The following is a 13578-nucleotide window of genomic DNA, read 5'->3' on the forward strand; positions in this document are numbered from 1 at the left end:
TATGTACATATCATTTGTAATTGTACACTAAAAAGGAATAAGTATATTGCTCAAACAGAGTATCTATATATTTCAAATACATTTAATAAAGTGATTATAATATCAGGAAAATATCTCCTTAATTACATTAAGTTAAAGCAAAATATTGTTAAAAATATAGGTAAAGAAATTGTGAAAGGAATAAGGTGATTTTAAAGAAAATACTGTGCACTGCCGCTTATAACCCTTTCACATCGAAATCCCGGGACTTAGGTGGGATAAGGAACACGGTTTCACCCATGTTATTACTCCTTTTATACCGAGGCAAGGACTCAGGAAAAGCCCATGTGATTTTTACTTGGAGAACCACAAGTACCAGCATGCAGGGCATTAAGGGCCCGCTGGTGCCTGTAATCCCCATGTAAAAGAAATAGTCAAAAAAATACAGGACACACGCTGAATATTGTATTATTTTATTACACATTCACACCCACTAGCAACTTACCTTGTAGCTCACTCCATGTAGCCATTCTGTCGTTTTGTCCGGTAGCATCCACGATTGCTGTAATGAAAAAATCCATACACACCTTCCCCTTGTGCCATGTCCTCTTCGATCCATGTAGGCATCCAGGGTCGTCTTAAAAAAGAAAAAGCAAATCATGGAACCCACAGGCATAGTAGTGACCTGTCACTACTACCCTAATGAACGATAACTGGAAGAAACTCTCATTGAAAGCATGGGGAGAGTGTTCATTGGCTGGGGGAGCCAGTGGCTTGGCTGTTTCAGCCAATGAACACTCTCCACATTGTTTTCAATGTGCACCAGTGGGCACTTAATGCCCCACATGCTGGTACTTGTGGTTCTCCAAGTACCGGCAAGTGGGGCAGTCTTGCTGGAAACTGTAGTCCGCAGTGATGTGCGGTCAGATGAGGCAGGTGAGACAGAGCCTTTCCTGTCATACTTAGGTATACTCCACAGTTTTTACTATAAAAGTGATGAGAAAAATGTAAAGAAAATATTATAAATATCTTCTTTGTATTATTCTAATCATTTTTATAGTAAAAACTCTGGAGTAAGAAGTGTATGGCAGGTGAGGCACTGTCTCCCTTGTCGACCTTTTCTGCACATCTATAATTAAAATACAAAAAATTTCCAGCGCTATATACTGCTGCACCTTTGTACAAGCCACATGGACCCTCAGGTTCATATATGTATCTGTAAATCTGGCTCTGTTACTAGCCAGTGCCTCCCCAGCCATTTACCTCACCACACGTCACTGGTAGTCCCCCTGTAAGAGGCAATAGTATTTTTCTGTTTTGTACACCATGAACTTGGCACCCACTGCCACTAGGAGTGCCGAGCACAGCTCCAGACTATCAGCCTGGGTTGTCCCCAGGAGGGGGGACCTCTTTATTGAGGTGTTTAGATTGGTAAACTGCTGGGAAATTTTCTCATTTTCCTACTTTATATTTTCAGGTCCACACTTTCAGAGGAATACCCTGCCTAGGCTGAATAGCAAGGGATGCTGAATGCTTTGGCCGGGGGTACCAATATAAGCGTGTCCCCTGGCTGTGGCATTACATCCCTGCTAGAAAGAGCCTGTGATGGTTGTATAAAATTTGGGGGACCCCAATGTAATTTTTCCTCCATATTTTCACAACCAGGACTGCCACAACTTTCTCAATAATCCCTCCTAGAAAAGGAAGGTTTGATACCGTTCTGTAGTTGCTCATTCAGTCAGAATCTAAATTAGGTTTTTTAAGAAGCGGTCTAACTATTGCTCCCTTTAGTGCTTTAGGAAAAATGCTTTTCCAAAAGAGCATTGCACTAATTTTGCAAATACAGGGACAATTATTTTACATCCTATTAGAAGGTTAATTTAGACAGGGTCCAGATCACAGGTGGTGGGACACAACAGTCAGGAAATATCATCCATCGGGTCAAAGCTGATCTATGAACACAGATGGCTTACATTAGCAGGCTTGGAAACTTGGCACTCCTTTGATGGCACGGTGAAAATTTTCCTGCCCGGTTGGAGAATACTTTATCTGCAAAGAAGTTTGCAAACTCATTGGATATTAACTAGGAGAGGGTTTCATTAGGCTGCAGGTACTGTATGTTGGTTTGCAAAGCATCTCCACTGTACGAAAAAGCTGAGGTGGCCTATTGTTTGCTGCCATGATCTCACTTGAGACCTGTAACCAGTAATGGCGATCAAGAATCTTTGGACATCTTCACCATTACTGGTTGCAGGCCTCATTTTTTCCACACTCGGGTAGGAGACCAACTTTTACTATTACCATTGGATTATGTGGATATATATGATTATGCATTTACAGCCTTGCTTTGTAAGTAGGTTACTAGTTATTTTTGATGTTTTTAGATTAATAAATGGTTTTATACTACATAGTCATATTTTTTTGTGGTAACTAACTGCGAGGTGACCGTTGATGAAATATATGAAAAGGAGTACACCCGTTTGGAGAGTTGGATGATTATATGCCTGGCTTTTATCTACCTCTTGTAAGTGTATAACCAAAAGAGGATATTAGATGGTGACAGGGTCGTAACTAGGGTGGTGCTACATGTGCCACGACACAGGCACCGGAGAGTAGGGGGCATTTTTCACCAGCACCTGTCAATTTCCTGTTTATAATAATTCTCAGTTGTAACTTCCTCAGCATCTCCTGGCCACCCCTATCTCCTCCCTGGCTGACTCCGCTCTGTGGCCACCTCCCCTAGCACCTTCAGTCACATCCTCCTTTATTTAGTGCATGCATTTTAGAATACTGTCATACCCGGGACTTAAACCCACCGGTGATATTTGCTGCATATACACTACAAGCAACACTCTTTCTATACCTTCAGTCATTGATCTACACTACCAGCTCCAGGCTTGTGCACGGCTGTTCTAATGGACAAATCCTGCTGCAGGTGCAGCTTCACCATCGCTCTCCTACAGTAAATTTACAGCTGGTGAGTTATACTGTATAATTATTGTGTATAATTACTGCAGCCATTGGATTCACATTGTATTTGGCACTGACACCTGGATAACAGTGGTACAAAGAGATTGGTTCCCCTTCATCATCATGTCGGACAAATCAGATATGTCATGCCCCTTTTTCATGAATCCACCCCCCTTTTGTGGATGCACGCCTAATGTCCCTATTTGAAAATGAACAGGGGGGAGGGGGGTAATGCTCTTTCTGACACAGGGCACCAAAAAATCTAGTTACGACTCTGGATGGTGATGGTGACTTTTCCCATGTGTGGTTAAGGAAGAGGCACTAGGGACCATTTAATTTTCCTGCATCATATTGCACGAATATTGGGACTTTGACTTCTTTATACATTTATTTTGTGAACATATTACACTATTTTGTGTTCTTGTTTTTTTTCCATATATCTAATGATTGTGAAAAGTCCCAGATTGAAGATTATTTTGAGACTTGTGACTCTATCCAACAGAAAAATAAGATATTAAGATAAGATATTAATGGTACTGCGCTTATCGATACTTAATTATTTTAGGTTGAAATAATATCAACACAAATATATAATGAAGAAAAAGAATGTATTCCATAATACTCTAAACAACATTTACCACAAAGTAAGCAATCAATTGCATTCAAATATAATTAAAGGTGCATATAAAATAGCTATAAAAATTATACAAATATAAAAATACGCCCCCTTGCCGCTCGCACCATACGTCATGTCCGCTATTTATTAGATTAATCGAGTACATCGAACAGCGTATGAACTGCTCGCTATTGTTGTGGCTGTTTTTTTCAACCACTATTTTGCGAGAAGTTCTGAGTAAAAAAAAAACAAGTGACGTGGTCAATGACGCTGCTGTATTAATTATGCACTCCCTTAAAAAACGCCCGTTTTGACCTTTAAGCACGCCTGCGTTCGAATTCCACACCCCCGTTTTCAAGCACCTTCCCCTGTTACCACCCACATACGCCTCCTTCTGTCACTCAAAATAGCAGGCATTCGCCATATAGCGTACAAACGATTTTCGGCCGCACTGAATGATGATGTTCGTCCATGTAAGATGACTCCATCGACACTTCATGTGCTGGCTGACCGATCCACAATGGTAGCAACTCGCAGGACTCTACGTGCCTCAGCTCAACTGACTAACTCTGACTAAACACTTGCCTATACAGTATATATATATATATATATATATATAAAACTAGCTATTGTCTGTGGTTTCGCCCATGATGAAATCGCTTCTACCAACATTTTTTTTATTTGAGGTCTTCTAGTTGTATTACCCTTGCAACCTATCCTATTCTAGTGAACGTGGGCCCAAAACAGCTCTCCCCTCACCCCTTACCAGCCGTGTGCAGGGTACCACACCTATCTCTTGCATTGATGATGTCAATACATTTTGTTTTTGTTATTGCTCAGCTTTACCTTGATGGATGAAGATGAAACAAAGTACAGGTTATTTCTATAAGTTTCCACTCCAAAATGATGCAGTTTTCAGTAGTTTTGCGCCAACTTGGAACAAACAGACAGTTACAACGTTCTTATTATATTAGTATTAATAACATTTACAAAGCAATGGATTTGAAATCAGGATTAGCTGAGGTTTACCAGCAGAATTGCATCCCACAGATTTACTAAACTCAAACCTGCAGCAAAATTGCAGAGCAAGCACACTTTAGAATAGAATATAACATCAAATGACCTTGATGCTTTTACCATTACAAGCATAGAAACACCGGATTTACTTAGCGGCAGGTTTCAAAACAACTTTAAACCTGCCGACAAGCCCACAAAAAAAAATGAGGTGGTTGTGTGTGGCTGAAAAACCATGCTGAGGAATCACAATGCACTTATAACGATGAGGGCATTCATTGTGTAGTGACTAAGGAGGTGGATAACATTTATAATTCTCTTATGGGTAAATATTATTTATTAATATATTAGTGAGAACATTGTTTCATTTTATTAAGAGAGCAATATAATTTACAGTTATAAAGTGGCATTATCAAATAACTAGTATGCCCGTGGCGAACATTTTGCCAATTTGAACCCAGAACTTACGTATGGAAAATGCTGATCATATGTTAATACGACGGAATCGGGTGATAAAAGATGTGTGTGAAACATAATCGGCTAAGCCACGCCCTTTTATGTTTTTGGGAGATTTTTTATATTTGTCCATGGGCTCTGAAGCAAAATGGACCGTTTCCAGGGGGTATTGCAAGCTGACCCCCTATCAATGCAAATGATAATGCACTGTTACTCCGTCTCACCATCTCCCAGCCTCCCGCCAATCAGCGGCTGCCGGCAGCTCTCGTGAAAAGTAGAGAAAAGAAGCGTTGCTTTTGATGTGCAAACCCGGCGCTGATTGGCTGGGAGTTGCGAGCCTGGAATCGACATGTTGGAGAAAGTAGGTGAGGGAAGAGCACCTCCTACGGCAGCAGCCTTACATGTTGTGCCACCCGCGCGCCCTCTCTCATTATGTAATAGCTACGTCACGCAGCCAGGCGGCCAATCAGGAGCCGAACTGGGCATAAAGTAAATAGTGTCCGCACATGGCTAGGGCGCCGGGTCCATGTGAGAGCACAGACCACCAGTAGTGCGTGACAACAGCAGCCAGCGGTGGTCACCCCTATCCCGCTTCCCCCGGGTCACTGTGCCAGCTCTGTGTTCTGGTAGTTTTCTTGACATTTCAGTTTAGCTATAACAAAGTATTTATTATGGATTTTGTCGATTTTTTTATTTCATCAAATTTTATACAGTTTTATTCCAAATTCTGTAATTTATTGCTGATTGAAATCCGTTGCAAAAGAATCACATTAATTTATTTATTAGTCTATCAGTTATTCAAATTCAAAGAGCATTCCGGACAAGGGGACAAAGCAAATTATATATATATATAATATTGATGATTGGTCTTTAAAAATATTTTTATGCTGGGGAAACATTTTGTTCATTTTATGGCTATATGAATGGTGCCCACATCATAAAATGTTGCCCTGTTATAAATACATTTTTACACACCAATTCAATTACTGCAATTAATATGGCATCTTTAATATAATTTATATATAATATTGCTCTCTTAATAAAATTAAACAATAATATTCCCCCTAATATATTGATAAATATTTCCCTCATAAGAGAGTTGTCAATCTTATAGTGTCTGCCTCCAATTTCAATACATAATGATACTGCCCTCATTACTAGTCTATTGTGAATTCTTTCTGATTGGTCAAATAGATGAGGCAGTTTTTTGGTGATTTTGCAGCAGTTTTATGGTGTTTTTTTCATGGGGTTTTGACCAAACAGAATGGAAGTTGTCATGACAACCATGATACGGCCAATTAGGATGTAAACTACCAGTTAACCGTAGCTTGTGCTGCTGCAAAAACAGATGGACGTCAACAGTGGTTTACAAAAGTCCTTCAAAACCACTGAATAGTAAATTCAGTGGTCTGGTACTTATGTATCCTTGAAATACAACCGCTTAGTAAATTTGACCCACGGAGTGGGCACACACCTAACCTGGGTATCCTTTCAGTTCTTATGCCACTATTGCTCACAGTGTTCTGATTCTCTCTTGCCACCTATGTCACATGCAGCAGCACGAGCTCCTGCTGATTGGCGCACTCGAATGGGGGCATGACCTAACTGGAAAGGGGTATGGCCTCATGATATGCCCCCTGTTTCATCATTCTGGGGGAACACCCAGCACTCCCAGATATGCCAGGCTGCCCCAGAGACTTTCCCTTCACTGCCAGCACCTTCTCAGTGACGGTGAGCCATCTGCATCATTTTGGTGTCACCCCCCTGGAGGGTGACACATGGTGCTGTCCACACCCCCAAGTGATGACACTATAAACTGATAAAGGATATAAACGGATATGAAAGGCCCTGTTGATGAAATCTCACAACTTGTGGGAGAACTGGGAACAAGAGATTTATACACATTGTGAGCAAGGATGTTGAAGCTCTGGTCAACAGGAAGTGTGAGGAGGATGGAGAACTGAGAGGTGTCAGAGCTGTAAGCTTTTTTAAATATAGCACTTAAGCTAGACATCCACTATACAATTTTCTGTCAGGTATCTGTCCAATCTGGCTGATTGGAATGAAAACCTGGTAATGTAGGGGAGCAAATGACAATCTTCCATTTGCTTACAAACACTGAAAAATAGCCAAAAATGGTTGTTTAGACAAACTGGTTAAAACACACAAATGTAACCAATCTGAACAATTTTTTTTGTCCTTTTTTTCAGTGTTTAAAACCACAGGCAGCACAGACGGTGTAATGGTAGCGTTACTGCCTCACAGCAATGAGGTCATGGGTTCAATTCCCACCATGGCCCTAACTGTGTGGAGTTTGTATATTCTCCCTGTGCTTGCGTGGGTTTCCTCCGGGTGCTCCGGTTTCCTCCCACACTCCAAAAATATACTGCTAGGTTAATTGGCTACCCTCAAAATTAACCCTAGTGTGTATGTGTGTGAGCATGTGTTAGGGAATATAGATTGTAAGCTCCACTGGGGCAGGGACGGATGTGAATGGGCAAATATTCTCTCTGTAAAAGCGCTGCAGAATATGTGTGCGCTATATAAATAACTGGTAATAAATAAATAAAATAAATAATATGATCGACTGTCATTTGCTCCCCTACATTACCAGGTTTTCATTCCAACCAGCCAGATTGGACAGATACCTGACAGAAAATTGTATAGTGGATGCTCAGCTTTTGAGGTTGAGAATCTAGGAGACTATCTAAAGGAGACTGGAGAGTGGAGACTGTCTAAAGAAGACTGGAGAATGGAGACTGGAGAATGATTCACTCTACAAATGTTCTGGAGGTCTGGTTAAAAATAATGACCTTGTGGTGTGCATATGCATGTGCGGTACTAACAGGATCAATGAAAATATAAAATTAAATTTAAGGTTAATATTTTGAAAATATCTCAATTCTCAGACCTTGCAGGATGAAATCGGAAAGAAATGAACAGTAAGCCAGAAATAATAAGAGTAACGGCAAATAAGATAAAAAAAATATCCTCTAGAAGTGTTCTATTTTCATTTGGGGATAGAAGTTTCCATTGTGTGTTTAGTACACTGCTGCAGCCAAAAAAATGATGACATTTGAAGAGAACAAGAGAGACCTATTGTCCGCAGCACAGAAAGTTCTGTGCTCCATCCACACATATTGTTTTCCCTAAACACAAACATTGCTTCAGTCTCTGATACACTGGGAAGTTGTCCAAAGAACCTCAGCAAACCTTTTAACTAGTTACCAATGTAGTTCATTAAATGTAAGCATTATAGTCATAAGTTAGAATAACCATTTCACTTCATATGTACGTGCAGTACAACGTGTTAATGTAACACGTGTGCAGGGTTTTTATTTTTCTTCTCCTTTACAATTTTATTATTTTTTTGAGGGCACTGTAAGTGTTAACTGGAAAGATAAGATGTCATTGCCCAGGCATTTCACTTGTAGGAATATCCTACTTGTGGGTATATGCATTTAAAATGAAAAAGGGGAAAAAAATGTTTTCTTTCTTTTGGTGTGTTAATTTTTACATGTCTTGACTTTGTGCTGGGTAGTGTTCTGGATGGCTTAATGTTTATGCTGGCTGATAATGCAGATTTGCAGAGACAACACAGTCTAGGTAAGTACACTGTTAACTAGAGGAGCTCTGTTCTGTCTCAGATTCCTACGAAATGGACCTGGGTTGTGTAACTACAAATTACATAATGACATGCTACATTTCAAAGTGTAGTTTGACTTTTGAAAAGTCAAACTAATAAACATTGAAAACCAAGCAATCCAGAGAGATTTTCGAGCAGGCATACTGAGCAGATTGTAATTGTAAACAGAACTTTTATTTTATTGTTCCAGCTCTCAAATGCTAATACGTGGCATTGTATAACATTTGTCTACATGGAAATTGGAAAGCCATTAGTTGCTGTATGGCAATGATGAAGCATAGATATTGATAATATTGAATGCTACATGCATGTGCATATTAGTCATTAATGCGACAATGGTAACTAGCATTGGTTTAATTTATTCAGAAATATATCGTTTAGGGATTATTTTCCTACCTGAACAAGAAGAAATAGTTTGTGAATATATTTATATAAATATATATGTGTATACACTGTATGTGTATATGTACATATATATATATATATATACATATATATATATATATGGACGGCTGATACAGCAATGTTTATAAACCTCGTCCATGTTTTGCAATGTTTTGTACTATAAGTCACTTTTTTCTTAATTTGTTCTTCTTGTTTCTGTTTATGTACTTGCGGTGCCATATAAGTAAAGGATAATAATGCTAATAATAATAAATAATGTATATATTTATTTAACACATTCTACACACTCGAATACTTGGGTCAGAGCATTCCGTGTACACTAAGAAAGGAACAGATCATTTTAGGCTATGTTTCCTGAATTCTGCTATTCACATCAAGCTGATGAATGTTCAGGTCGTTCAAAAGGAAGGGATTGCTTTGAACTAACAACCAAATCTTGACTGACAAATCCATGCCACAGGCGTTTAGTAACAGCTTGTATTTTGTCTGTCTTCCTATGTTTTGTCTAGCTAATAGTGTACTTAGGATACTCTGTTAAAATAGCCTTGTTTATTATTACTAATCATGTTACTTGCAGTCTGCCACTTCCACAGTCCCTGTTGAAAACAATGTTTGTCTTAATTTGGCTAGCTCTGGTCAGAAAGCTTCAATACATAAATACATGTCTTAACTTTCAAACATCCATGATGTGTGAAATTGTAGATGAAGTTATGACTTAAAACTTCCATTCTCCCTTGACAATTTGACAATTTTCTATGCACACTAATATATATATATATATATATATATATATATATATATATATACAATTTGAATTTTTTTTTTCATTTTACTGTTTCGTATAATTCTGTAATTTAATAAAATGTATAAGTCTGTACCCTCTGTTATCCTTTGTTGCATCATATTAAATTACAGTAATGTTTTTTCCTCTTACACACAGTTGTTTTCATGTATATCCTCTGAGCGCGCACGTGTGTGTGTGTATATATATATATGTATATATATATATATATATATATATATACTCACACACATAGGGAGTGTTTATCAAAGCTTGGAGAGAGATAGAGAGATAATATTGTGACACATAAAATATTAACCAATCAGCTTTTAACTTAAGGGCCCTACATCTGCATGCCGTTTTGCTGATTCGCTGATGTGACCTGAACCGCTGATCCATTGATCGGAAATGCTGATTGCAACCATCGATGGTCATGGAAATCTGTGACATTCTTCATGTTAAAAATCCCCGTTTTGCTGATCCCGATCATCTTTTGGCCGGGATCGGCAAATCATGGAAATCCAACATAATGGATTTCACCGATGCCAAAACCCGGGCATCTGAGGAATGGGGAATTGCCCCAATCCATCACACATGTATGGGAGCCTTGACATTTTACAGGCTGCGTTTCAAAAATGACAGTTAGGAGCTGGTTGGTTGGTACTTTATCAACATTTTATCTCCCTCCAAGCTTTGGTAAATACCCCCTAAAAAGAGAGAGAGACAACCACACACGCACACACACATTTTTGTCACTTAGTGTTGCCACCAAGAAAAATGTCTACATACAGTACAGTAATGCATATTCTGTGTCTAGATAGAGTAATCACAGACAGCTGTTACTACTTTTCCGTAGACATATTTTACCTGTGCAATATCACAGAATGGAAATTTAATTCTTGTGAAACAAAGCACATACATAGTTTTGTACTGTTAACTAACCTTGGACATAGTTCACATAATTAAAGCACAAAGCCTTCTCCATACACATGTTTCATAGAGTCTGTCACATATATTATGAAATCTGACTGAATTTAAACCTTACATGGTTTTTTTCCCTATAAGACGATGTTCTAAATATTGTTACATTGTTAGGATTAAAGGAAACTTTATTAATAAGTCAGAAATGTTATTATATTGTCTTTATATATTCACATTGACACATACATTTGTAATATTCCTAGGACTTAAAGTATTCTGTGGCTGTACACGTTTCATGTGCCCCTATTAAATAACATTGTGGGTTTGGAACATTTTTTAAGGTAAGATGGATTACATTGTTATCTTGTCTTTTATATACTTTATATAATATTTCTATAATTTTCATGCAGTCTTGTATACATTATGTAAACAGACAATTGAGAATATGTATTTATAGCATATATGCAGCCCAGGAATAATAGAATATAATGTATGCAAAGTGAAGAGAGTACCTTTGGAAACTTTTCAGAATGCACTATCATCTTAATTTATTGTTAAATAAAATCTGATTTGATTTTAATAATAGTCCTAATATTGGATAAGGAGGACTCTGCCAAGAATGCACAATAATTTGTCATGTCTTTATATTCACATGTTGAAAAAGCAAAGATGAAATCTGCTCTAAGGATGCCTAAGAGAAAAAAATGCTGAGGACGTCGGTGAATGGGTTGTTGCTCATGAAGGTGTGAAGCTGGAAAGGGTTACACAGCCACTGAAATTCAGTATGATTTCAATCATTCCTCCAAGCAACATGGCAGGAGGAGCCCTTTTCTGGTGTCTCCTTTTCTGCCGGAACAAGAAATGTAAATGTCTGAAAGTGCAATGAACTGACTAATTCCACATTTATCTGCAAAGTTTTGGAATCAAAGTGGCTCTTCATTGCGTGGCCAAATGAGTTAAAAATCAGATGACTTAGTATAAAATGGAAGGCAGCATGGTGGCAGAGTGATTAGCATTGCGATCTCACTTATTTAATTTAATTCTGGCCCTATCTGTGTGGGGTTTGTATGTTCTCCCAACACTATCGATTTTCTCCACGTGCTCTGGGTCCCTCCCTATCCAAAGATATACCGGTAGGTTATTTGGTTTCTGACAAAATTAACCATAGTGTGTCAGTGTGGTAGGCGATATAGATTGTAAGCTCCATTGGGGCAGGGACTGATTTGCATGATTGTTTATTCTCTGTAAGGCAACACATACTATGTACAGTATATCCTATATAAATAAGTGTTAATAAATAAACTTTATATTCACAGAATACATGCTACCCCAACAGTAAGGCACAGAGATGAGAGTATCATGGTGTCAGGCACTATAAGGTCCAAGCAAGACAAGATGTACATAACAAGGAGCTAAAGCCTTTCTATAAGGTGTTATGTGCTAAAAGACTTCTAAGCTGAACAGAGAAAGTCCATGAACAAATTAAAGGACAACTATGCATAACACGTTGTTTTATACATGAAGAAAGACCTTTAATATCAGCAATAATCTGCTGTCAGGAGTACATTATTCTTTATAATCCATGTTTTAGTTAAAAATGAAATAAAATCTTACCTCAGTACTGTTGTTAAAGTGTTAAGCTGGTACACATCAGGTCGTCTTGATGGCCGACTGGCCGTCGCGCTGACCGTGCAGGCAATTCAGGTTAGTATACACACTTACCGATCGGCTGCTCAACGTGTCATCCTGACGTCACAACCGGGAGGGCTCATGAATTTGCCAGCCCAACTTTTATGTCAGTCCCTGCAGCAAGTGTACGGGTGCTTGGCAGGCCAACCGCACACAAAGCCAGATGCGCCGATGTATCTGCAGACTTCTTTCACAGAAATATTGGGTGTGCACAACTGCTTACTCATACTTTGTCTACACATGGGCAAGAGATGGCCTAGCTGTGGCACTTGAAGGATTAATGATGGTTTGGTTGTGGTAGGGGAATGGGGTCTAACACAGTGGCTATAACACTCACATAGGCCTGGAACCTCCACTCCTGATGGATACACACCACACTGATCACATGGGTCTAGGGCTTATCTAAATATGTAACTCACTTATTGGGAATCTTCTGGTACCATATGATAGAGAAAAAAAAAAGATATATGGACCTGATTCAGCTTTGGAAATAGAGTGAGAATTAGCACTTAACTGATCATCTTGGGGAAACCATGCTGCACTGCAGGTGGGGCAGATTTAAAATGTACAGAGAGTTTTAGATTTGGGAGGGAGGTGTCCAAACTGACATCTAAAGTGCAGTGTAATAATAAAGCTGTGCAGTATTTGTGGGCTACATACAAAAGCAGCCAGTATTTACACTGCATGCAAAAAAAATTTGTATTTACAGTACACCCCTTGCATTGCAAATGGTTTGTCCAGGTACACAGTTAAGTGCTAATTTTCACTGTATTCCCAAAGCTGAATTAGGCCCTATATACGGATACACAAAAGGACAGCAGCACTCTGAGGGTTTTCAAAAATATTTTATATATTCAAATCATTACAGATAAGCAGCCAATGTTTCGGGGCTCAGGCACCCTTTGTCAAGGTGTATTTCACCTTGCCCCAAAATGTTGGCTGCTTATCTGTAATGATTTGAATATATTTAATATTTTGAAAACCCTCAGAGTGCCGCTATCCTTTTGTGCCTCTGTATCATCATCATACTGATGGCACCTGGGTAACACTATCACAGGATTGGAGGAGTGCCGGCGGGGTATTACTATATATATATATATA

The 13578-nt window shown here is 38.8% G+C and overlaps 1 long non-coding RNA gene across 2 annotated transcripts; it reads left to right on the plus strand.

Moving 5' to 3' along the window:
- Positions 1-8219: 8219 nt before the first annotated feature.
- LOC148516890 (uncharacterized) lies at positions 8220-12359 on the plus strand. 2 transcript variants are annotated; one of them, XR_015879355.1, is made up of 3 exons: positions 8220-8281; positions 11052-11129; positions 11453-12359. It is a non-coding gene; the product is annotated as an uncharacterized LOC148516890 (long non-coding RNA). The 2 variants fall into 2 exon arrangements; XR_015879354.1 differs by having other exon boundaries at positions 8247-8641.
- Positions 12360-13578: the final 1219 nt, after the last annotated feature.

The sequence above is a fragment of the Taudactylus pleione genome, unplaced genomic scaffold (assembly GCF_031769625.1).
Source record: "Taudactylus pleione unplaced genomic scaffold, aTauple2 ptg000233l, whole genome shotgun sequence".
In the NCBI taxonomy this organism is placed as follows: Eukaryota; Metazoa; Chordata; class Amphibia; order Anura; family Myobatrachidae; genus Taudactylus; species Taudactylus pleione.